This window comes from Oncorhynchus masou, unplaced genomic scaffold, assembly GCF_036934945.1.
Source record: "Oncorhynchus masou masou isolate Uvic2021 unplaced genomic scaffold, UVic_Omas_1.1 unplaced_scaffold_2683, whole genome shotgun sequence".
NCBI classification, from domain to species: domain Eukaryota; kingdom Metazoa; phylum Chordata; class Actinopteri; order Salmoniformes; family Salmonidae; genus Oncorhynchus; species Oncorhynchus masou.
In genome coordinates this window covers 22,608-48,090 of record NW_027009117.1, presented here as the reverse complement: position 1 = coordinate 48,090, position 25,483 = coordinate 22,608, and the positions used below count along the sequence as shown (strand labels likewise).

Here is a 25,483-nt window from a genome sequence, read left to right as displayed (position 1 = left end):
TAGATTACATCTATCATCCTGTAGATTCCATCTGTCATCCTAATGGAGGAGTAGATTACATCTATCATCCTGTAGATTACATCTATCATCCTGTAGATTACATCTATCATCCTGTAGATTACATCTGTCATCCTATAGATTACATCTGTCATCCTGTAGATTCCATCTATCATCCTGTAGATTACATCTATTATCCTAATGGAGGTGGCGATTGGATTTCACTTAATTCGACCAATGTCAATGTCTGCTTTAGTTCTAATACCAGGAGCCGTTGTGGATTTGACAGCTCTAACACAGTTCCATCTCTGGCACCATTGTTACAACAGCCTTCTCTTTGGCTCTCCCTCCTGTCCAGCTCAGATATTCGTCGCCAGCCTTCTAGCTGCTGCCCAACCTGTTGCTGGCAAGCACCCTTCAGTCATCAATCCCGAACTTGTCTCGTCATCATTACACACCTGGTTCCAATCCCCACTCTATCACTGTATACGTACTCCCTCTGTCATTTGTCTCTGTCGGTCATTGTAAATGTTGCTTGTTTTCCTGAGAGGAATCTCTCTCTTACTATTTCCTTAGTACTTAATGTTTTCACTTTGGGTTCACCCTGTGCTTTTTTGTTTATGAAGATATATTTTTAGAACAACAGGGTTTCGTCCAGCTTTGTTCTATGGTGTTTAAATACATTATGTAGCTCTAAACCTGCGAATGCCTCCTGCCTACTACTCCTCTCTACACCAGTGACAACCATCGAAACATCAACTATGTGGATTTCAGCTAAAGCGGATCTGATTGAATCGAGCCCTAAGTTAACATATTGTAAAACTTTAATATCCAGAGGCGTTTGTTTGCTGAAATAACTGAACACAACAGCCGCTTATTAAAGACAGGCTTCTATTTGAGCATATTTTTTCTTAATGCACACAGCTTTTGCTCTTATTAAGTTAATTGTTTAATTCCAGCATTCACTTCCTGCATTTTTAAAACATTTATTGTTATCATTTTCACACTGTGTCAAATTTATTTTCTCTTAATATGCCTCAATAAAAAAGTGACATTGACTATTCTGTCAAGGGAAATATTTAACCTCTTTGACTGTGCATTTTCTGGTTGATTTCTGGGTGTTTGTGCTCCTAAAGTTGACTTTTTATGCTGTCGGTTCTCAGGTGTTAGCAGTCAACAGCTAGCAGTTTCTTACTGGCGATAAAACGGATGATTGACGTCATTTTTTAGAGTCCTTACTGAATAATTGTATGTAACAAAACAAACATTAAACCTTGTAAATAATTCACGATAATCTCGTAAACAATACATTTATTTGAAACAGGTGTTTATTCGCTGAAATGTGTGTCTTTGCCCGGCTATTAAAAGGGACAGTCATCTTTCTGCGTTTAATTGACGTTTTATGGTATGTCAAATACATTCGCTCTAAACATTCCGACACATAGTCTATGGGTTTATGTGATAAAACATTTCAAACATTCATACACATAGTCTATGGGTTTATGTGATAAAACATTTCAAACATTCAGACACATAGTCTATGGGTTTATGTGATAAAACATTTCAAACATTCATACACATAGTCTATGGGTTTATGTGATAAAACATTTCAAACATTCATACACATAGTCTATGGGTTTATGTGATAAAACATTTCAAACATTCAGACACATAGTCTATGGGTTTATGTGATAAAACATTTAAAACATTCCGTGTAGCAGGATCGGCCACACAAACCCATGCACTTTGGCAAAAAACATTTCAAACATTCCGTGTAGCAGGATCGGCCACACAAACCCATGCACTTTGGCAAAAAAACATTTCAAACATTCCGTGTAGCAGGATCGGCCACACAAACCCATGCACTTTGGCAAAAAAACATTTCAAACATTCCGTGTAGCAGGATCGGACACACAAACCCATGCACTTGGCAAAAAAACATTTCAAACATTCCGTGTAGCAGGATCGGCCACACAAACCCATGCACTTTGGCAAAAAAACATTTAAAACATTCAGTGTAGCAGGATCGGACACACAAACCCATGCACTTTGGCAAAAAAACATTTAAAACATTCAGTGTAGCAGGATCGGACACACAAACCCATGCACTTTGGCAAAAAAACATTTAAAAGCACATTTTTGGTAATTTACAAATAATTTACTGCAAGAAATATTTACAATATGTTACATGCAGAAAATGCATTGAACATATTACAACAGGTATACATAAAGTATCTCTGCTATTCATATTCTCGCCTCTAGAAAACATAGCATGTAAAAACATTTATCCAGTCCCTGTATCTAAATTAATAACAGATTGACTTCAGTATGTGGACATCTGTCCGTCGAACTTCCAAAGCCATTGACTTGGAGTGTGTCTGCTCTAACTGGATCTCGCGTTGTGCAGCATTGTCATGCTGAAACAGGAAAGGGCCTTCCCCAAACTGTTGCCACGAAGTTGGAAGCACAGAATCATCTAGAATGTCATTCAATGCTGCATCGTTAAGATTTCCCTTCACTGGAACAAAAAGGCCTAGCCCGAACCATGAAAAACAACCCCAAACCATTATTCCTCCTTCACCAAACTTTACAGTTGGCACTATGCTTTCAGGCAGGTATCAATCTCATGGCATCCACCACACCCAGATTTGTCTGCGGATGATTCTTAATGTCAGAGAACACTTTTCCACTGCTCCAGAGTCCAATGGCGGCCAACTTAGGTTTGTGTGCGGCTGCTGCTCGGCCATGGAAACCCATTTCATGAAGCTCCCCATAAACAGTGAGGGAGGGAGACAGACAGACTATTGTTATTGTGCTGACGTTGCTTCCACAGGCAGTTTGGAACTTGGTAGTGATTGTTGCAACTAAGACTATTTTACTGTGTTGGGGAATAATCAGAATTAGGTGGTAACATAGGTAAGATGTTTTATATTCATCATATGTTTGTAAGTTACTTCTCATCAGCATGTTATTTTTGTATAATACTGTGGCGGGGTTCTGTGTCAGTATCTGTTCTATGTCAAGACTAAGTTGCTTGGGCCGGAGAGAGGGGAGGTCAAGCGTGTATCTCTTGGCTCCACAATGTCTGTGTGCCAGTCAGTGTGTCTCTGTGATCTTGTCAAGATAGGATGGACTTGATATATGCCTGTTGATATGGAGGATTGGTTTATGGTTTTGAGTTTGAGAAAAGAACATAGTTAAGGAGACAAAGCTGAACGATGAATTATGCCGATGCTGTCTTATCCTGTGTGTGTCTTTGCTATAAAGGCTCTCAGATGAAATGTGGAAGGGACTCTCAGAGAATTCATTTATAGACACTGAATTGATCTGAGAGTCACAGAGTTGTGATAGAGCTCATATAATTAAAGATGGACTTTGATAACTAACTCTAACTTGTGTGTGGTTTGCTCTCATGATTTGGTAAATAGAGGAAATTTCCACAACAACTGGCTGAGAAGTTGTTGCTCTTAGACATTTCCACATAACAGCACTTACAGTTGACCGGGGCAGCTCTACCAGGGAGGAAATTTGATGAACTGACTTATTGGTAAGGTGGCATCCTATGACAGTGACACATTGAAGGCCAGTGAGCTCTTCAGTAAGGCCATTGTACTGATATTGTTTGTCTAAGGACATTGCATGGCTGTGTGCTCAATTTTAAACACCTCTCAGCAATGGGTGTGCCTGAAATAGCTGAATCCACTCATTTGAAGGGGTATCCACAAACTTTCGCAAAGTATTCAGGGCCCTTGACTTTTTCCACATTTTGTTACGTAAAAGGCACATGACAGCTTTCTTTCAGCTTGCTTTCAAAAGGCACCTAAAGACTCTCAGACCATGAGAGTCTGATCTGGTTTGATGAAACCCAGGTTGAACTCTTTGGCCTGAATGCCAAGTGTCACGTCTGGATGAAACCTGGCACCATCCCTATGGTGAAGCATGGTCGTGGCAGCATCATGCTCTGGGGATGTTTTTCAGCGGCAGGGTCTGGGAGACTAGTCAGGATCAAGGGAAAGATGAACTGAGCAAAGTACAAAGAGATCCTTGATGAAACCTGCTCCAGAGTGCTCAGGACCTCGGACTGAGACGAATGTTCACCTTCCAACAGGACAACAACCCTAAGCACACAGCCAAGACAATGCAGGAGACAAGTCGGGACAAGTCTCTGAATGTCATTGAGTGGCCCGGCCAGAGCCCAGACTTGAACCCGCTCTAACATATATGGAGAGACCTGAATATAGCTGTGCAGCGACGCTCCCCATTCAACCTGACAGAGCTTGAGAGAATCTGCAGACAAGAATGGGAGAAACAGCCCAAATACAGGTGTGCCGAACTTGTAGCGTCATACCCAAGAAGACTCGAGGCCGCGGGGCCAGACGCGAGCCTACCAGAGGAGCTAAATGCCTTTTATGCTCTTTCATGCTCTTTTCTGTTCACCACAACTCCAACATCATTACTGAGTTTGCAAGAAAGGTGGTAGGCCTGATCACCGACAATGATGAGACAGCCTATAGGGAGGAGGTCAGAGATCTGGCAGTGTGGTGCCAGGACAACAACCTCTTCCTCAATGTGAGAAAGATAAAGGATCTGATCGTGGACTATAGGAAAAGTAGGGCTGAACAAGCCTCCATTAACATCGACTGGGCTGAAGTGGATGAGAGGTAGAGAGTTTCAAGTTCCTTGGTGACCATATTTACTCAGGAGACTGAATGGGTCCCCAGATCCTCAAAAAGTTATACAGCCACACCATCGAGAGCATCCTGACTGGTTGCATCACCGCCTGGTATGGAAACTGCTCGTTATTCGACCGTAAGGCACTACAGAGGGTAGTGTGTACGGCCCAGTACATCACTGGGGCCAAGCTTTAAAAACGAAAATGTATTTAACCTTTATTTAACTAGGCAAGTCAGTTAAGAACAAATTCTTATTTACAATGACGGCCTAACCCAGCCAAACTCTAACCCGGATGACGCTGGGCCAATTGTGCGCAACCCTATGGGACTGCCAATCACGACCAGTTGTGATACAGCCTGGAATCGAACCAGGGTCTGTAGTGACGTCTCTGAGATGCCTTAGACCTCTCGAGAGCTTCCTGACATCCATACTAGGTGTTGTCAGAGGCCCCAAACATTGTCGAAGACGCCATTCACCCAACTCATAGACTGTTCTCTCTGCTACCACACTGCAAGCGGTACCGAAGCGCCAAGACTTGGACCAAAAGGCTCCTTAACAGCTTCTAACCCCAAGCCATAAGACTGCTGAACAATGAATTAAATGGCCACCTGGACAATTTACATTTACACCCCCTCCATTTGTTTTGTACACTGCTGATACTTGCTGTTTATTACCTATGCATATTTTCCCCTCTAGGAGACTGAAAATACTTGGCATGGGTCCGCTGATCCTCAAAAGTTCTTCAGCTGCACCAGAGAGCATGGTTGCATCACTGCCTGGTATGGCAACTGCTCGGCATCTGACCGTAAGGCGCTACAGAGGGTAGTGCATACGGACGGTCCAGTTGATTGCAGGGGCCAAGCTTCCTGCCATCCATACCAGGTGGTGTCAGAGGAAAGCCCATAACATTGTCAAAGACTCCAGTCACCCAAAAGTCATAGATTGTTTTCTCTGCTACCGCACGGCAAGCGGTACCGGAGTGCCAAGACTTGGACCAAAAGGCTCCTTAACAGCTTCTACCCCCATTAGATGCTGAACAATGAATTAAATGGCCACCGGACTATTAACATTGACACCCGCTTTGTTTTTACACTGCTACTTTTTGCTGTTACTTATCTATGCATAGCCACTTTACAAATTACTTTGAGAAACCTGTGCCCTCTGCACATTGACTCGGTATCACCTGTATATAGCCTCATTAATGTTTTGTCATTTTCTTGTGTTACTTTTTGATATTACATTTTTTCACGTTAGTATATTTAGTAAATATTTATAACTCTTTCTTGAACTGCATTGTTGGTTAAGGGCTTGTAAGTAATCATTTCACGGTAAAGTCTACGCCTTATGTATTCGGCGCAGGTGATGAATACAATTTTATTTCATTTGATTTGAAAGGTCTACTGACGTTGTGTGATACACAGTGACCTCTAGTGGTGAGCCACAGCCACTACATCACAGGGAGATAACGGAAGTTTACAACAAGGTAGCCTATATCCTGTTTCAGAGGAATACACTGTTTCAGAGGAAACACACATATATAGCTCATCCATGGTTTTAGCAGATCTAAAGGTAGAGTATATTAGTAGTTAGTTATTAATTATTATACTAGTTATTAAGTATTTAATACCTGTAACGGCGTTCTTCATTTGTTGAATGAGAGTCGGACCGGAAGAGTCTGGTTGACTGGCGGATCCTGGCAGACTGACGGCTCTGGCTGCTTCATGCTGACTGACGGCTCTGGCTGCTCCATGCTGACTGGCGGCTCTGGCTGCTCCATGCAGATTGACAGCTCTGGCGGCTTCTTGCAGACTGACAGCTCTGACTGTTCCATGCAGACTAACATCTTTGGCAGCTCCTTGCCGACTGGCAGCTCCTTGCAGACTGGCAGCTCCTTGCAGACTGGCAGCTCCTTGCAGACTGGCAGCTCCATGCAGACTGGCAGCTCTAGCTGCTCCATGCAGACTAGCAGCTCTGGCTGCTCCGAACAGGCAGGAGGCTCCGGCAGCGCTGGAGAGGAGAAATGCTCTGATAGCGCTGAACAGGTGGGAGACTCCGACAGCGCAGGAGAGAAGAAAGGCTCCGACAGCGCAGGAGAGGAGAGGCGAGGAGAGGCGAGGCGCACTGTAGGCCTGATGCGTGGTGCTGGCACTGGTGGTATTTGGCCGAAGACACGCACAGGAAGCCTGGTGCGGGGAGCTGCTACCGGAGGGCTGGGGTGTGGAGGTGGTACTGGATACGGACCCTGCAGGCGCACTGGAGCTCTTGAGCACCGAGCCTGCCCAACCTTACCAGGTTGAATCCTCTCGGTCGCCCTGCCAGTTTTTTTTTTTTTCACCTTTATTTAACCAGGTTGGCTAGTTGAGAACAAGTTCTCATTTACAACTGTGACCTGGCCAAGATAAAGCATAGCAGTGTGAACAGACAACACAGAGTTACACATGGAGTAAACAATTAACAAGTCAATAACACAGTAGAAAAAAAGGGGAGTCTATATACAATGTGTGCAAAAGGCATGAGGAGGTAGGCGAATAATTACAATATTGCAGATTAACACTGGATTGATAAATGATCATGTACAGGTAGAGATATTGGTGTGCAAAAGAGCAGAAAAGTAAATAAATAAAAACTGTGGGGATGAGGTAGGTGAAAATGGGTGGGCTATTTACCAATAGATTATGTACAGCTGCAGCGATCGGTTAGCTGCTCAGATAGCTGATGTTTGAAGTTGGTGAGGAGATAAAGGTCTCCAACTTCAGCGATTTTTGCAATTCGTTCCAGTCACAGGCAGCAGAGTACTGGAACGAAAGGCGGCGAATGAGGTGTTGGCTTTAGGGATGATCAGTGAGATACACCTGCTGGAGCGCGTGCTACAGATGGGTGTTGCCATCGTGACCAGTGAACTGAGATAAGGCGGAGCTTTACCTAGCATGGCCTTGTAGATGACCTGGAACCAGTGGGTCTGGCGACGAATATGGAGCGAGGGCCAGCCGACTAGAGCATACAAGTCGCAGTGGTGGGTGGTATAAGGTGCTTTAGTGACAAAACGGATGGCACTGTGATAAACTGCATCCGGTTTGCTGAGAAGAGTGTTGGAAGCAATTTTGTAGATGACATCGCCGAAGTCGAGGATCGGTAGGATAGTCAGTTTTACTGACTCCAGTCACCCAGTGCAGCGAGGTGTATTCCACCCGCACTGGGCTATGTAGGCAAACCGGAGACACCGAGCGCAAGGCTGGTACTATGTAAGCCGGCCCAAGGAGACGCACTGGGGACCAGATGCGTAGAGCCGGCTTCATGGCATTTGGCTCGACGCTCAATCTAGCCCGGCCGATACGCGGAGCTGAAATATACCGCACCGGGCTATGCACCCGCACTGGGGACCCCATGCGCACCACTGCATAACACGGTGCCTGCCCGGTCTCTCTAGCCCCCCGGTAAGCACAGGGAGTTTGCGCAGGTCTCCTACCTGGCGTAGCCATACTCCCTGAAAGCCCCCCCCCCCCAAGAAATTTTTGCGGCTGATTTTCTGGTTTAGCTCTGCGCCGCCGTGTCCTTCTTTTCGACTCCATTCTCCTATAGCCCTCTTCGCACTGCTCCAGCGAATCCCAGGCGGGCTCCGGCACTCTCTGGGTCGGCCGCCCACCTGTCTATTTCTTCCCACGTCGTATACTCCAAGTGGTGTAGCCTCTCCCACTGAAGCTGCTTCTGTTGCCTCTCCTGTGGCTCCTGCCTGTTAACACGCTGCTCGGTCCGTGTGTGGTGTGTGATTCTGTAACGGCGTTCTTCATTTGTTGAATGAGAGTCGGACCGAAATGCAGCGTGTTGGTTACTCATGTTATTTAATGAAACAAATGAATCGCGGTACATGGAATAACTGATAAATACAAAAAACAACAAACGGAACGTGAAACCTATTACAGCCTATCTGGTGAACACTACACAGAGACAGGAACAATCACCCACGAAATACAAAGTGAAACCCAGGCTACCTAAATACGGTTCCCAACCAGAGACAACGAGAATCACCTGACTCTGATTGAGAACCGTCTCAGGCAACCAAGCCTAAACTAGACACACCCCTAATCAACCACAATCCCAATGCCTACAAAAACCCCAATACGACAACACAATAAACCCATGTCACACCCTGGCCTGAACAAATATATAACGAAAACACAAAATACAATGACCAAGGCGTGACAACACCATGTCTGGTGTTTACCCTTCTAGACAGGTTGACAATCATCTGAAAATGTTGAGAGTATAGATTTGCCTCATCAAACAGTGTGATTATCTTGAAGATTACCCAACAGAGTTTCCATGGCTACATCTAAGTCACTCAGTTACAAAAGTCATCTGAGTGACTCGTGATGTTTTCTGACATCTCTGGAGTGACAGGCTTAATGCACAACTCTAATGCACAACCTTAACCCTAACTAATCCATTAGGATGTGAACCAACAGATAGTCCTTCCTGAGCTGTGAGAGTACCGTGTGCTAGCTAGTTGAGTATCCTCGCTGCACACAGACGTCAATTCGACGTCTATTCAGCGTTAGTTCAACGTAACTTAATTTAAATGATTTGGAAACAACGTTGATTCAACCAGTGGGTCCAATCAAACTCAGTCCTCAACAGCAACATTACACTACCCCACTCCCTTCACATCAACCCACACTCTCCCTAAAATGGAGGAGGACAAGATCCAAGATGTCTGCTCAGTTTCTCTAGGTTGATATGGTTCTCCTGTCTGTAGTAGGAAACCCCATGTGAGCTCACAATACACCCTCAGGAACAAACAGCAGTCTATCCTCTCTTCCTTCTTTTTCTCTACTCCTTTATTTTCTGCATTAGAATTGTACTTCCCAGGAACACCTGCGAGAAGCTACATGTGCCACTGTGAGATGTTAGACTAAAGTCTAAATCCAGGACCCTGTTAAAAAACGGCATGGTACATCCAAAAATGAGACGGTTCATTCCAATAGGGTTCTATCCTGTTTGATAAAGGTACCAGACAGACAAAAGTTCCAAAGGGGCGTGATAAGGTGTGATATGTGGTCAGGGCAGGCTGTGGCAGTTGTCAGCTGGGTCCCAGCACTCTACAGGTCTCGGTCCTCCTCTCCCCGGGCCTCCAGACCATTATGTAGAAACGCCTCTTTCTCAGGAGACATGGGCTCCATGTTGTTTGAGTGGCTGGCTATGTAGCCGTTCAGCTCTACATCAGACCCAGGAGAGGAGCGGTCCAGAGCCGCCTCAGCACTGTGGTGGATCCCGTAGCCAAAGTAGATCACAAACCCTGCAATAAACAGAGGGGTTAATAATGGAATGTCTTGGAAGAGGATATATTTATTTTATTTTTTGATTTAACCCTGGGGCATTGGGATATGTTTTTAGACCAGAGGACAAAGTGCCTCCAAAACCAGCATCTGGTCTCCCATCCAGGGACTGACCAGGACCAACCCTGCTTAGCTTCAGAGCCAAGCCAGCAGCATCTGGTCTCCCATCCAGGGACTGACCAGGACCAACCCTGCTTAGCTTCAGAGCCAAGCCAGCAGCATCTGGTCTCCCATCCAGGGACTGACCAGGACCAACCCTGCTTAGCTTCAGAGCCAAGCCAGCAGCATCTGGTCTCCCATCCAGGGACTGACCAGGACCAACCCTGCTTAGCTTCAGAGCCAAGCCAGCAGCATCTGGTCTCCCATCCAGGGACTGACCAGGACCAACCCTGCTTAGCTTCAGAGCCAAGCCAGCAGCATCTGGTCTCCCATCCAGGGACTGACCAGGACCAACCCTGCTTAGCTTCAGAGCCAAGCCAGCAGCATCTGGTCTCCCATCCAGGGACTGACCAGGACCAACCCTGCTTAGCTTCAGAGCCAAGCCAGCAGCGGTATCTCTCTATAGAGGAGTTGATAATATTCTGATAATGTCTTGGAAGAGGATATCTCAATAGAGATGACATTGTTATAGAAAATAGTTTCTTACCTATAGCCATCCAGACAGCGAAGCGTATCCACGTGCCTCTGTCCAGTTGCATCATCAGGTAGACGTTGACAAACATGCTGACCACTGGGATGAACGGCAACAGGGGCACCTTAAGGGGTCGGAGGTAAAATACAAAGGTCATGCAGAGGTCAGCTAGTCAGAAACAAGAGGCGTAATCCGAGTCGATATTCACCTTAAAATAAGAAATTCTCCTCGACAACAAATTGGAAAAAACAAATATTGTGTAAAAGAGCCTACTTTGTCGTCGATTTTCTTTTATACAGAAGTAACAAAACATGCCAAAAATATATTATGTTGTTCAGGTCAAACAAGGTAAAATCTCCCAACCTTCTCCCACGTAGGGATATATGGAGCCTGTGAGAAAAGTCTATTTGGTGTGGGAGATGGTGTCCAAGCAAGACACACGAAGGTGGAAAACATTTAATCAAAGACATTTAACTTGTCTGTTAGTACCTCCACTCACTATTTGTAACTACAGTGGGGAGAACAAGTATTTGATACACTGCCGATATTGCAGGTTTTCCTACTTACAAAGCATGTAGAGGTCTGTAATTTTTATCATAGGTACACAAAATTCTAGAAAATCACATTGTACGATTTGTAAATAATTAATTTGCATTTTATTGCATGACATAAGTATTTGATAGATCAGAAAAGCAGAACTTAATATTTGGTACAGAAACCTTTGTTTGTAATTACAGAGATCATACGATTCCTGTAGTTCTTGACCAGGTTTGCACACACTGCAGCAGGGATTTTGGCCCACTCCTCCATACAGACCTTCTCCAGATCCTTCAGGTTTCGGGGCTGTCACTGGGCAATACGGACTTTCAGCTCCCTCCAAAGATTTTCTATTGCGTTCAGGACTGGAGACTAGCTAGGCCACTCCAGGACCTTGAGATGCTTCTTACGGAGGCACTCCTCAGTTGCCCTGGCTGTGTGTTTCGGGTCGTTGTCATGCTGGAAGACCCATCCACAACCCATCTTCAATGCTCTTACTGAGGAAGGAGGTTGTTGGCCAAGATCTCGTGTTACATGGCCCCTTCCATCCACCCCTCAATAAGGTGTACTTACACAGCTCTCTGGTCTTGTCCATTGTGGAGAGGTTGGAGTCTGTTTGATTGAGTGTGTGGACAGGTGTCTTTTATACAGGTAACGAGTTCAAACAGGTGCAGTTAATACAGATAATGAGTGGAGAACAGGAGGGCTTCTTAAAGAAAAACTAACAGATCTGTGAGAGACGGAATTCTTACTGGTTGGTAGGTGATCAAATCCTTTCGTCAAATACTTATGTCAATAAAATGCAAATTAATTACTTAAAAATCATACAATGTGATTTTCTGGATTTGTGTTTTAGATTCCGTCTCTCACAGTTGAAGTGTACCTATGATAAAAATTACAGACCTCTACATGCTTTGTAAGTAGGAAAACCTGCACAATCGACAGTGTATCAAATACTTGTTCTCCCCACTTTATATAGTCTGTTTGTTTGTGCTGTTGGTCTTGGATAACTTAATGTTCCAGTCGTTAGCTAGCTAGCACTCATTCACATGGCTGCTAGGACATCACAAGGGGTATTTTATTTAACCTTCATTTAACTAGGCAAGTCTTATTTATAATGATGGTCTAGGAACAGTGGGTTAACTGGTCTAGGAACAGTGGGTTAACTGGTCTAGGAACAGTGGGTTAACTGCCTTGTTCAGGCGCAGAACAACAGATTTTTACCTTGTCAGCTCGGGGATTAGATCTTGCAACCTTTCGGATACTAGTGCAACACTCTAACCTCTAGGCTACCTGCTCTAACCACTAGGCTCCCTTCCCTAACCACTAGGCTATGCTGCTTTAACCACTAGGCTATGCTGCTCTAACCACTAGGCTACCTTCCCTAACCACTAGGCTATGCTGCTCTAACCACTAGGCTATGCTGCTCTAACCACTAGGCTACCTTCCCTAACCACTAGGCTATGCTGCTTTAACCACTAGGCTATGCTGCTCTAACCACTAGGCTACCTTCCCTAACCACTAGGCTATGCTGCTCTAACCACTAGGCTATGCTGCTCTAACCACTAGGCTACCTGCTCTAACCACTAGGCTATCTTCCCTAACCACTAGGCTATGCTGCTCTAACCACTAGGCTATGCTGCTCTAACCACTAGGCTACCTTCCCTAACCACTAGGCTATGCTGCTCTAACCACTAGGCTATGCTGCTCTAACCACTAGGCTACCTGCTCTAACCACTAGGCTCCCTTCCCTAACCACTAGGCTATGCTGCTTTAACCACTAGGCTATGCTGCTCTAACCACTAGGCTACCTTCCCTAACCACTAGGCTATGCTGTTCTAACCACTAGGCTATGCTGCTCTAACCACTAGGCTACCTTCCCTAACCACTAGGCTATGCTGCTTTAACCACTAGGCTATGCTGCTCTAACCACTAGGCTACCTGCTCTAACCACTAGGCTATCTTCCCTAACCACTAGGCTATGCTGCTCTAACCACTAGGCTACGCTGCTCTAACCAGTAGGCTACCTTCCCTAACCACTAGGCTATGCTGCTCTAACCACTAGGCTACCTACCTCTAACCACTAGGCTATGCTGCTCTAACCACTCGGCTACGCTGCTCTAACCACTAGGCAACCTGCTCTAACCACTAGGCTACGTTTCCTAACCACTAGGCTATGCTGCTTTAACCACTCGGCTATGCTGCTCTAACCACTAGGCTACCTTCCCTAACCACTAGGCTATGCTGCTCTAACCACTAGGCTACCTACCTCTAACCACTAGGCTATGCTGCTCTAACCACTCGGCTACGCTGCTCTAACCACTAGGCAACCTGCTCTAACCACTAGGCTACGTTTCCTAACCACTAGGCTATGCTGCTTTAACCACTCGGCTATGCTGCTCTAACCACTAGGCTACCTTCCCTAACCACTGAGGCTATGCTGCTCTAACCACTAGGCTACCTAACTCTAACCACTAGGCTACCTGCTCTAACCACTAGGCTACCTACCTCTAACCACTAGATGACCTACCTCTAACCACTAGACTACCTACTCTAACCACTAGGCTACCTGCTCTAACCACTAGGCTACCTACCTCTAACCACTAGATGACCTACCTCTAACCACTAGACTACCTACTCTAACCACTAGGCTACCTACCTCTAACCACTAGGCTACCTACTCTAACCACTAGGCTACCTGCTCTAACCACTAGACTACCTACTCTAACTCTAGGCTACCTGCCTCTAGCCACTAGGCTACCTGTTCTAACCACTAGGCTACCTGCCTCTAGCCACTAGGCTACCTACTCTAACCACTAGGCTACCTGCTCTAACCACTAGGCTACCTACTCTAACCACTAGGCTACCTGCCTCTAACCACTAGGCTACCTGCCTCTAACCACTAGGCTACCTGCCTCTAACCACTAGGCTACCTACTCTAACCACTAGGCTACCTGCTCTAACCACTAGGCTACCTACTCTAACCACTAGGCTACCTGCCTCTAACCACTAGGCTACCTGCCTCTAACCACTAGGCTACCTGCCTCTAACAACTAGGCTACCTAATCTAACCACTAGGCTACCTGCCTCTAACCACTAGGCTACTTGCCTCTAACCACGAGGCTACCTGCCTCTATCCACTAGGCTACCTGCCTCTAACCACTAGGCTACCTGCCTCTAACCACTAGGCTACCTACTCTAACCACTAGGCTACCTACCTCTAACCACTAGACTACTTGTCTCTAACCACTAGGCTACCTGCCACCCCACATAAGGGAAACCTTACAATATTATGTTTTTCTATGTAGTGAGAACACTCAGAAGCAGGCAGTGTTGAAAAATAACATTTAGATATGTTGTACTTTTCTTAAATGTAGTTTTGTAGTTGTCTAAAACAAGCAGACAACAAGTAAAATGGACAATTTGGTTTTCCGTTAAGAAAAAAATCATTAATTTACTCATCAATTCACAATGCAGATTAATGGTCCAATTACCTATGTTGGAACGCTAGGGTCGAGCAATGAATGTATATCTACCGCAGTCACACCCTTTACATTTTTTAAACCTTTATTGAACTAGGCAAGTCAGTAAAATACAAATTCTTATTTTCAATGATGGCATAGGAACAGTGGGTTAACTGCCTGTTCAGTGGCAGAACGACAGATTTGTACCTTGTCAGCTCGGGATTTCAACTTGCAACCTTCCGGTTACTAGTCTAACGCTCTAACCACTAGGCTACCCTGCCGCCCACCTTGAAGATACCTCGGCTACAACGTGTTGGTTTTCCGTAAGGGTACACGACTTTATAAATGCAGACAAGAAACCTTCTCTGGAGACAGTTTGGATGCGTCTCAATCCAGCGCATCCAATAATGTCACACTTCTGCATGAAGATGGGGTGTTGGGGGTGTTTGTCAGACCATGAGACATGAAGATGGGGTGTTGGAGGTGTTTGTCAGACCATGAGACATGAAGATGGGGTGTTGGAGGTGTTTGTCAGACCATGAGACATGAAGATGGGGTGTTTGTCAGACCATGAGACATGAAGATGGGGTGTTGGAGGTGTTTGTCAGACTATGAGACATGAAGATGGGGTGTTGGAGGTGTTTGTCAGACCATGAGACATGAAGATGGGGTGTTGGAGGTGTTTGTTAGACCATGAGACATGAAGATGGGGTGTTTGTCAGACCATGAGACATGAAGATGGGGTGTTGGAGGTGTTTGTCAGACCATGAGACATGAAGATGGGGTGTTGGAGGTGTTTGTCAGACCATGAGACATGAAGATGGGGTGTTGGAGGTGTTTGTCAGACCATGAGACATGAAGATGGTGTGTTGGAGGTGTTTGTCAGACCATGAGACATGAAGATGGGGTGTTGGAGGTGTTTGTCAGACCATGAGACATGAAGATGGGGTGTTGGAGGTGTTTGTCAGACCATGAGACATGAAGATGGGGTGTTGGAGTTGTTTGTCAGACCATGAGACATGAAGATGGGGTGTTGGGGGTGTTTGTCAGACCATGAGACATGAAGATGGGGTGTTGGAGGTGTTTGTCAGACCATGAGACATGAAGATGGGGTGTTTGTCAGACCATGAGACATGAAGATGGGGTGTTGGAGGTGTTTGTCAGACTATGAGACATGAAGATGGGGTGTTGGAGGTGTTTGTCAGACCATGAGACATGAAGATGGGGTGTTGGAGGTGTTTGTTAGACCATGAGACATGAAGATGGGGTGTTTGTCAGACCATATGAGACATGAAGATGGGGTGTTGGAGGTGTTTGTCAGACCATGAGACATGAAGATGGGGTGTTGGAGGTGTTTGTCAGACCATGAGACATGAAGATGGGGTGTTGGAGGTGTTTGTCAGACCATGAGACATGAAGATGGGGTGATGGAGGTGTTTGTCAGACCATGAGACATGAAGATGGGGTGTTGGAGGTGTTTGTCAGACCATGAGACATGAAGATGGGGGTGATGGAGGTGTTTGTCAGACCATGATACATCCCAAAAATCATTATTCTCACAAAATCGTTCATAGCATCCAAATGGTTAGGCCTATAAACTATTATGACCTATCTATGGAAAGATGAGACTCTAACAAACACAATGGTGTTCTACGTTTTGCTTTACAGTCTGAAGTCAGTACAGCAGATCTGCCAACTTTTGTCTGTGATTATCACAGTGAGTTCAGGAGAGGTGATTATCACAGTGAGTTCAGGAGAGGTGATTATCACAGTGAGTTCAGGAGAGTTGATTATCACAGTGAGTTCAGGAGAGTTGATTATCACAGTGAGTTCAGGAGAGTTGATTATCACAGTGAGTTCAGGAGAGGTGATTATCACAGTGAGTTCAGGAGAGGTGATTATCACAGTGAGTTCAGGAGAGGTGATTATCACAGTGAGTTCAGGTGTGACTAGTTGGCAGGAGAGGGGGCGTGTCAAGAGGGTGATTGGGAGTTTGTGTAATGGGCAGGACCCTTCAAAGCAGCCTAGATTGGCAGAAAGGTAACAGCGAGGAGGTTATTTGGTCCAATGTGCTTTATCTTGTTGGGGTGAGAGGTTTTAGTATGGGGTGGATTGGTCTTGGTGTTGGGGTCTTGGTGTTAGGGTCTTGGTGTTAGGGTCTTGGTGTTGGGGTCTTGGTGTTAGGGTGTTGGGGTCTTGGTTTTGGGTTCTTGGTGTTAGGGTCTTGGTGTTGGGGTCTTGGTGATAAGGTCTTGGTGTTGGGGTCTTGGTGTTGGGGTCTTGGTGTTGGGGTCTTGGTGTTAGGGTCTTGGTGGTCTTGGTGTTAGGGTCTTGGTGTTAGGGTGTTGGGGTCTTGGTGGGGTTAGGTATTGTATACCCACCTTAAAGGACAGCTTGGTCTTGCTCTCTGGTTGTCTCCAGATTATAAAGGTGAGGAGAACACACACCATGAAGATGACGGTCAGAGCTACGATGTTCCACACTGCAAATCCACCCTGTACTGCTAGTATACTGAACACCAGGATCAGAAGGCCTATAGGGGAGGAGGAGGAGGAGGAGGAGGAGGGGAAGAGGGGAAGAGAGGGAGGAGAGGAGGAGAGGAAGAGGGGAAGAGAGGGAGGAGAGGAGGAAAAGACACACCATGAAGATGACGGTCAGAGCTACGATGTTCCACACTGCAGGGAGGCGGGAGGAGAGGAGGTGGAAGAGGGGAGGAGAGGAGGAGAGGGAGGAGGAGGGAGGAGAGGAGGGCAGGCAATGGAGGAGAGGGAGGGCAGGCAATAGATGACAGAGGAGAGATAGAAAGGGATGAGAAGGGAGGAGACGACGGAGAAGGATGGGAGGGGAGATATGTGTGTGTGTGTGTGTGTGTGTGTGTGTGTGTGTGTGTGTGTGTGTGTGTGTGTGTGTGTGTGTGTGTGTGTGTGTGTGTGTGTAGCTTATCTGTAGTCTTCCTGTACCCCCTTTACCCATGAGGCTGACAGTGATGTTGACAGTGAAGCCGGACAGGGCTGAGGGTTCAGTGTTGTCAGGGAACAGGACAGTCTTCATGCTGAAGTGCTCCTTCACACCAGGCAGGATGCCCATACTAGGGGCGGAGATACCATCACTTAGCTCCATCTCCTCCACGGTACTGGCCATCTGATAGGCCAAGGAGCTGGGATGCTCTGGTTGGTACCTGGAACAGAGAGGAGTTTTACTGTGTCCCAAATGTTCTCCTAACCTACTGTGTTAGTTCTCCTAGCCTGCTATTTCCATATTGCAGTGTTTCTCAACCCTTCTCCTTGCGGACTCCCAGACGTTTCATTATTTTGTTGTAGCTCTGAACGGTCAAAGTTTTGATTTTATTTTTTATTTATTTCACTTTTATTTAACCAGGTAGGCTGGTTGAGAACACCTTTATTTAACCAGGTAGGCTGGTTGAGAACACCTTTATTTAAACAGGTAGTCCAGTTGAGAACACCTTTATTTAATCAGGTAGGCCAGTTGAGAACACCTTTATTTAACCAGGTAGGCTGGTTGAGAACACCTTTATTTAACCAGGTAGGCCAGTTGAGAACACCTTTATTTAATCAGGTAGGCCAGTTGAGAACACCTTTATTTAACCAGGTAGGCTGGTTGAGAACACCTTATTTAAACAGGTAGTCCAGTTGAGAACACCTTTATTTAATCAGGTAGGCCAGTTGAGAACACCTTTATTTAACCAGGTAGGCTGGTTGAGAACACCTTTATTTAACCAGGTAGGCTGGTTGAGAACACCTTTATTTAACCAGGTAGGCCAGTTGAGAACAGGTTCCCATTTACAACTGCTACCTGGCCAAGATAAAGCAAAGCAGTGTGACACAAACAACAACACAGAGTTACACATGGAATAAACAAGCGTACAGTCAATAGCACAATAGAAAAAAATAAGTCTATATACAGTGTGTGCGAATGGCGTGCGGAGGTAAGGCAATAAATAGGCCATAGTAGCGAAGTAATTACAATTTAGCAAATTAACACTGGAGTGATAGATGAGCAGATGATGATGTGCAAGTAGAAATACTAGTGTGCAAAGTAGCAGAAAAGTCAAATAAAAACAATATGGGGATGAGGTAGAATGGGTGCGCTATTTGCAGATGGGCTATGTAGAGATGCAGCGATCGGTTAGCTGCTCTGATAGCTGATGTTAAAAAGGTAGTGAGGGAAATAAAAGTCTCCAGCTTCAGCAATTTTTGCAATTTCTTCCAGTCATTGGCAGCAGAGAACTGGAAGGAAAGGCGGCCAAAGTTGCCTTTGAAATATACCTGGTAGGCGCGTGCTACAGGTGGGTGTTGCTATGGTGACCAGTGAGCTGAGATAAGGCGGAGATTTACCTAGCAAAGACGACCTGGAGCCAGCGGGTTTGGCGACAGATATGTAGTGAGGGCCAGCCAACGAGCATAGAGGTCGCAGTGGGTGGGTAGTATATGGGGCTTTGGTAACAAAAAGGATGGCACTGTGATAGACTGTATCTAGTTTGCTGAGTAGAGCATTGGAAGCTATTTTGTAAATGACATTGCTGAAGTAGAGGATCGGTAGGATAGTCAGTTTTACAAGGGTAAGTTTGGCTGCGTGAGTGAAGGCGGCTTGTTGCAAAATAGGAAGCCAATTCTAGATTTATTTTTGGATTGGAGATGTTTAATATGAGTCTGGAAGGAGAGTTTACAGTCTAGACAGACACCTAGGTATTTGTAGTTGTCCACGTATTCTAAGTTAGAATCGTCCAGAGTAGTGATGCTAGTCAGGCAGGCGGGTGTGGGCAGCGAACGGTTGACAAGCATGCATTTGGTTTTACTAGCGTTTAAGAGCAGTCGGAGACCACGGAAGTAGTGTTGTATGGCATTGAAGCTCATTTGGAGGTTAGTTAACACAGTGTCCAATGAAGGGCCAGATGTATACAGAAACCCCACCTCTTCAAGGAATACCTAGGATAGGATAAGTAATCCTTCTCACCCCCCTCCCCTTAAATGATTTAGATGCACTATTGTAAAGTGGCTGTCCCACTGGATGTCAGAAGGTGAATTCACCAATTTGTAAGTCGCTCTGGATAAGAGCGTCTGCTAAATGACTTAAATGTAAATGTAAATGTAATGGTGTCGTCTGCGTAGAGGTGGATCAGGGAATTACCTGCAGCAAGAGCGATGTCGTTGATATATACAGAGAAAAGAGTCGCCCCGAGAATTGAACCCTGTGGTACCCCCATAGACTGCCAGAGGTCAGGACAACAGACCCTCCGATTTGACACACTGAACTCTGTCTGAGAAGGAGTTAGTTAACCAAGCGAGGCAATCATTTGAGAAACCAAGGCTGTTGAGTCTGCCGATAAGAATGCGGTGATTGACAGAGTCGAAAGCCTTTGATGAAGACGGCTGCACTGTAATGTCTTTTATCGATGGCGGTTATGATATCATTTAGTACCTTTAGCGTGGTTGAGGTGCACCCGTGACCGGCTCGGAAACTGGATTGCGCAGCGAAGGTACGGTGGGATTCGAAATGGTCAGTGATCTGTTTATTGACTTGGCTTTGAAGATTTTAGAAAGGCAGGGCAGGATGGAAATCGGTCTATAACAGTTTGGGTCTAGAGTGTCACCTCTTTGAAGGGGGATGACGCGACAGCTTTCCAATGTTTAGGGATCTCGGACAATATGGAATAGAGGTTGAACAGACTGGTAATAGGGGTTGCAACAATGGCGGTGGATAATTTTAGAAAGAGAGGGTCCAGATTGTCAAGCCCAGCTGATTTGTATGGGTCCAGGTTTTGCAGCTCTTTCAGAACATCTGCTGTCTGGATTTGGGTGAAGGAGAAGCTGGGAAGCTGGGGAGGCTTGGGCAAGAGGCTGCGGGGGTGTGGAGCTGTTGGCCGAGGTTGGGGTAGCCAGGAGGAAAGCATGGCCAGCTGTAGAAAAATGATTCTCGATTATCGTGTATACCCACCTGATGATATATCGGTGGTGACAGTGTTTCCTAGCCTCAGTGCAGTGGGCAGCTGGGAGGAGATGCTCTTATTCTCCATGGACTTTACAGTGTCCCAGAGCTTTTGGAGTTAAAGGATGCACATTTCTATTTGAAAAAGCTAGTCTTTGCTTTCCTGACTGACTGCTTGTAGTGGTTCCTGACTTCCCTGAAAAGTTGCATATCGCCGGGACTATTCAATGCTAGTTCAGTCTGCCACAGGATGTTTTTGTGCTGGTCAAGGGCAGTCAGGTCTGGAGTGAACCAATGACTATATCTTTTCTTAGTTCTATTTTTGAAAGGGCTTATTTAAGATGGTGAGGAAATTACTTTTAAAGAACAACAATGCGTCCTCTACTGACAGGATGATGTCAATATCCTTCCAGAATACCTGGGACAGGTTGATTAGAAAGGCCTGCTGCTCACAGAAGTGTTTTCGGAGCGTTTGACAGTGATCAGGTGTGGTTGTTTGACCGCAGACCCATTAAGGCAATGAGGCAGTGATCGCTGAGATCCTGGTTGAAAACAGCAGAGGTGTATTTGGAGGGCAGGTTGGTCAGGATGATATCTATGAGAGTCTTTAGGGATATAGGGTTACACCTGGTGGGTTCCTTGATAATTTGTGTGAGATTGAGGGCATCTAGCTTAGATTGTAGCACTGCCGGGGTGTTAAGCATATCCCAGTTTAGGTCACCTAACAGAACAAACTCTGAAGATAGATGGGGGCGATCAATTCACATATGGTGTCCAGGGCACAGCTGGGAGCTGAGGGGGTATGTAACAGGCGGCAACAGTGCAAGACTTGTTTCTAGAGAGATTCGTTTTTAAAATGAGCAGCTCGAAATGTTTGGGCACAGACCTGGAAAGTATGACAGAACTTTGCAGGCTATCTCTGCAGTAGATTGCAACTCCCCCCCTTTGGCAGTTCTATCGTGATGGAAAATGTTGTAGTTGTGCATGGAAATCTCAGAATTTGTGGCGGCCTTCCTAAACCAGGATTCAGAAATGGCAAAGACATCAGGGTTGGCGGAGTGTGCTAAGGCAGTGAGTAAAACAAACTTAGGGAGGAGGCTTCTGATGTTAACATGCATGAAACCAAGGCTTTTTTGGTTACAGAATTCAGCAAATGAGAGCACCTGGGGACACACAGGGCCTGGGTTAACCTCCACATCACCCGATGAACAGAGGAGGAGTAGGATGAGGGTACGGCTAAAGGCTGTCAAGACTGGTCGTCTAGTGCGTTGAGGACAGAGAAGAAAAGGAGCAGATTTCTGGACGTGGTAGAATAGATTCAGAGCTTAATGTGCAGGCAGGGGTATGGTGGGGTGCGGGTACAGCGGAGGTAAACCCAGGCACTGGGTGATGATAAGAGAGGTTGCGTCTCTGGACATGCTGGTTATACTGGGTGAGGTCACCGCATGTGTGGGGGGTGGGACAAAGGAGGAATCTGAGGCATGTTGATTGGGACTAGGGGCTCCACAGTAAACTAAAACAATGATAACTATCCTAAACAACAGTATACAAAGCATTTTGACATTTGAGAGAGACATAAAGTGATGATGATTAATTGTCAAGTTGAATCAGGTAGTTCTGGAATATATTAAAGACATGGAACTGCTGGGGGGTCCCAGAGGAAAGGCTTGAGAAACACTGTCCTATTGTACTATGTAATCTGGTGGACAGACTATGTAAACAGAAATGGTAGCGTTGATCTGTCATGATACAACGAGATGCATATGAGATAACAAGCAGCTTTGGATAAATCAGGATTTTGTATCTTTCACATTTCGGAAGGGGAGGCTCATAGACTTTCCCGTAACTTGCAAGAGAGAGGGTGGAGCTCTTTGTTCTGGTGTTATGATACTGATAATTTGTTGTTGTCACAGACGGTTTGTTTACGTTTCTGGCTATCTAGTTGTGCTCTATCTAGTATCAAGTAGTGACATTGGGGACAACATTTTCACTTTATCATTGTAGCAAAACCTAACCTTTTTCCTAACTTTAAAACTCATCCTTTTAACCTGCTAAATTAATTCAGCTAAACTGCTAAATTAGTTCTCCTAGTCTGCCAATTTAATTATCCTAACCTGCTGTGTTAGTTCTCCTAACCTGCTGTCTTTGTTCTCTAACCTGCTGTGTTGGTTCTCCTAACCTGCTGTCTTTGTTCTCCTAACCTGCTGTGTTGGTTCTCTAACCTGCTGTATTAGTTCTCCTAACCTGCTGTGTTAGTTCTCCTAACCTGCTGTGTTAGTTCTCCTAACCTGCTGTGTTAGTTCTCTAACCTGCTGTCTTAGTTCTCCTAACCTGCTGTGTTAGTTCTCCTAACCTGCTGTGTTAGTTCTCCTAACCTGCCGCGTTAGTTCTCCTAGCCTGCTGTGTTAGTTCTCCTAACCTGCCGCGTTAGTTCTCCTAACCTGCCTCGTTAGTTCTCTTAACCTGCTCTGTTAACAGACCAATCGTATTACCACGCCAGTACTCTTAAGGTTAGAGGACATAGTCTGATCCTCGTTCAATCTCTTAGGTGTAGAGGACACAGTCAGAACGAGGATCAATCTCTTAGGTTTAGAGGACACAGTCAGAACGAGGATCAATCTCTTAGGGTTAGAGGACACAGGCAGACCATTACACATGGAGATAATCCTTTTTAATGGGCGTCATCTGTTGATATATATGATTGTCCTCTAACATGAGTACCAGAACACAGGGTTTAGGGTTCAGGATACTAACCTGAGTACCAGAACACAGGGTGTAGGGTTGAGGATACTAACCTGAGTACCAGAACGCAGGCTAACACCAGGGTTGAGGATACTAACCTGAGTACCAGAACACAGGGTGTAGGGTTGAGGATACTAACCTGAGTACCAGAACATAGGCTAACACCAGGGTTCAGGATACTAACCTGAGTACCAGAACACAGGGTGTAGGGTTCAGGATACTAACCTGAGTACCAGAACACAGGGTGTAGGGTTCAGGATACTAACCTGAGTACCAGAACACAGGGTGTAGGGTTCAGGATACTAACCTGAGTACCAGAACACAGGGTGTAGGGTTGAGGATACTAACCTGAGTACCAGAACACCAGGGTTGAGGATACTAACCTGAGTACCAGAACACAGGGTGTAGGGTTGAGGATACTAACCTGAGTACCAGAACATAGGCTAACACCAGGGTTCAGGATACTAACCTGAGTACCAGAACACAGGGTGTAGGGTTCAGGATACTAACCTGAGTACCAGAACACAGGGTGTAGGGTTCAGGATACTAACCTGAGTACCAGAACACAGGGTGTAGGGTTGAGGATACTAACCTGAGTACCAGAACGCAGGCTAACACCAGGGTTCAGGATACCTGAGTACCAGAACACAGGGTGTAGGGTTCAGGATACTAACCTGAGTACCAGAACACAGGGTGTAGGGTTCAGGATACTAACCTGAGTACCAGAACACAGGGTGTAGGGTTCAGGATACTAACCTGAGTACCAGAACGCAGGCTGCCACCAGGGTGTAGGCCAGTAGAGTACCAATAGACATCAGATCTACAAGGTCCTTCAGGTCAAACAGAAAGGCCATGATAGCTGTAGGAGAGACAGAAAGGCCATGATAGTTGGGGGAGAGACAGAAAGACCATGATAGCTGGAGGAGAGAAAGAAAGGCCATGATAGCTGGAGGAGAGACCGAAAGGCCATGATAGCTGGAGGAGAGACCGAAAGGCCATGATAGCTGGAGGTGAGACAGAAAGGCCATGATAGCTTGGAGGAGAGACAGAAAGGCCATGATAGCTAGAGGAGAGACAGAAAGGCCATGATAGCTGGAGGAGAGACAGAAAGGCCATGATAGCTGGAGGAGAGACAGAAAGGCCATGATAGCTGGAGGAGAGACAGAAAGACCATGATAGCTGGGGGAGAGACAGAAAGGCCATGATAGCTGGGGGAGAGACAGAAAGACCATAAGGCCATGATAGCTGGGGGAGAGACAGAAAGGCCATAAGGCCATGATAGCTGGGGGAGAGACAGAAAGGCCATAAGGCCATGATAGCTGGGGGAGAGACAGAAAGACCATGATAGCTGGATGAGAGACAGAAAGGCCATAATAGCTGTAGGAAAGACAGAAAGGACATGATAGCTGGAGGAGAGACAGAAAGGCCATAATAGCTGTAGGAAAGACAGAAAGGACATGATAGCTAGAGGAGAGACAGAAAGGCCATGATAGCTGGGGGAGAGACAGAAAGGCCATGATAGCTGGGGAGAGACAGAAAGGCCATGATAGCTGGGTGAGAGACAGAAAGGCCATGATAGCTTGGAAGAGAGAAAGAAAGGCCATGATAGCTGGGGGAGAGACAGAACGGCCATGATAGCTGTAGGAGAGACAGAAAGGCCATGATAGCTGGAGGAGAGACAGAAAGGCCATGATAGCTGGGGGGGGAGACAGAAAGGCCATGATAGCTGTAGGAGAGACAGAAAGGCCATGATAGCTTGGAGGAGAGACAGAAAGGCCATGATAGCTAGAGGAGAGACAGAAAGGCCATAATAGCTGGGAGAGACAGAAAGGCCATGATAGCTGTAGGAGAGACAGAAAGGACATGATAGCTGGAGGAGAGACAGAAAGGCCATGATAGCTAGAGGAGAGACAGAAAGGCCATAATAGCTGGGGGAGAGGCAGAAAGGCCATGATAGCTGGAGGAAAGACAGAAAGGACATGATAGCTGGAGGAGAGACAGAAAGGCCATGATAGCTGGGGGAGAGACAGAAAGGCTGAGATAGCTGGGGGAGAGACAGAAAGGCCATAAGGCCATGATAGCTGGAGGAGAGACAGAAAGGCCATGATAGCTGTAGGAGAGACAGAAAAGCCATGATAAGCGGGAGGAGAGACAGAAAG

The 25,483-nt window shown here is 45.9% G+C and overlaps 1 pseudogene; it reads right to left on the bottom strand.

Annotated features, from left to right (window-relative positions):
* Nucleotides 1-9,747: 9,747 nt before the first annotated feature.
* The window catches only part of LOC135533816 (high affinity cationic amino acid transporter 1-like), a 37,664-nt pseudogene continuing 21,928 nt past the window's right edge, over nt 9,748-25,483 (bottom strand).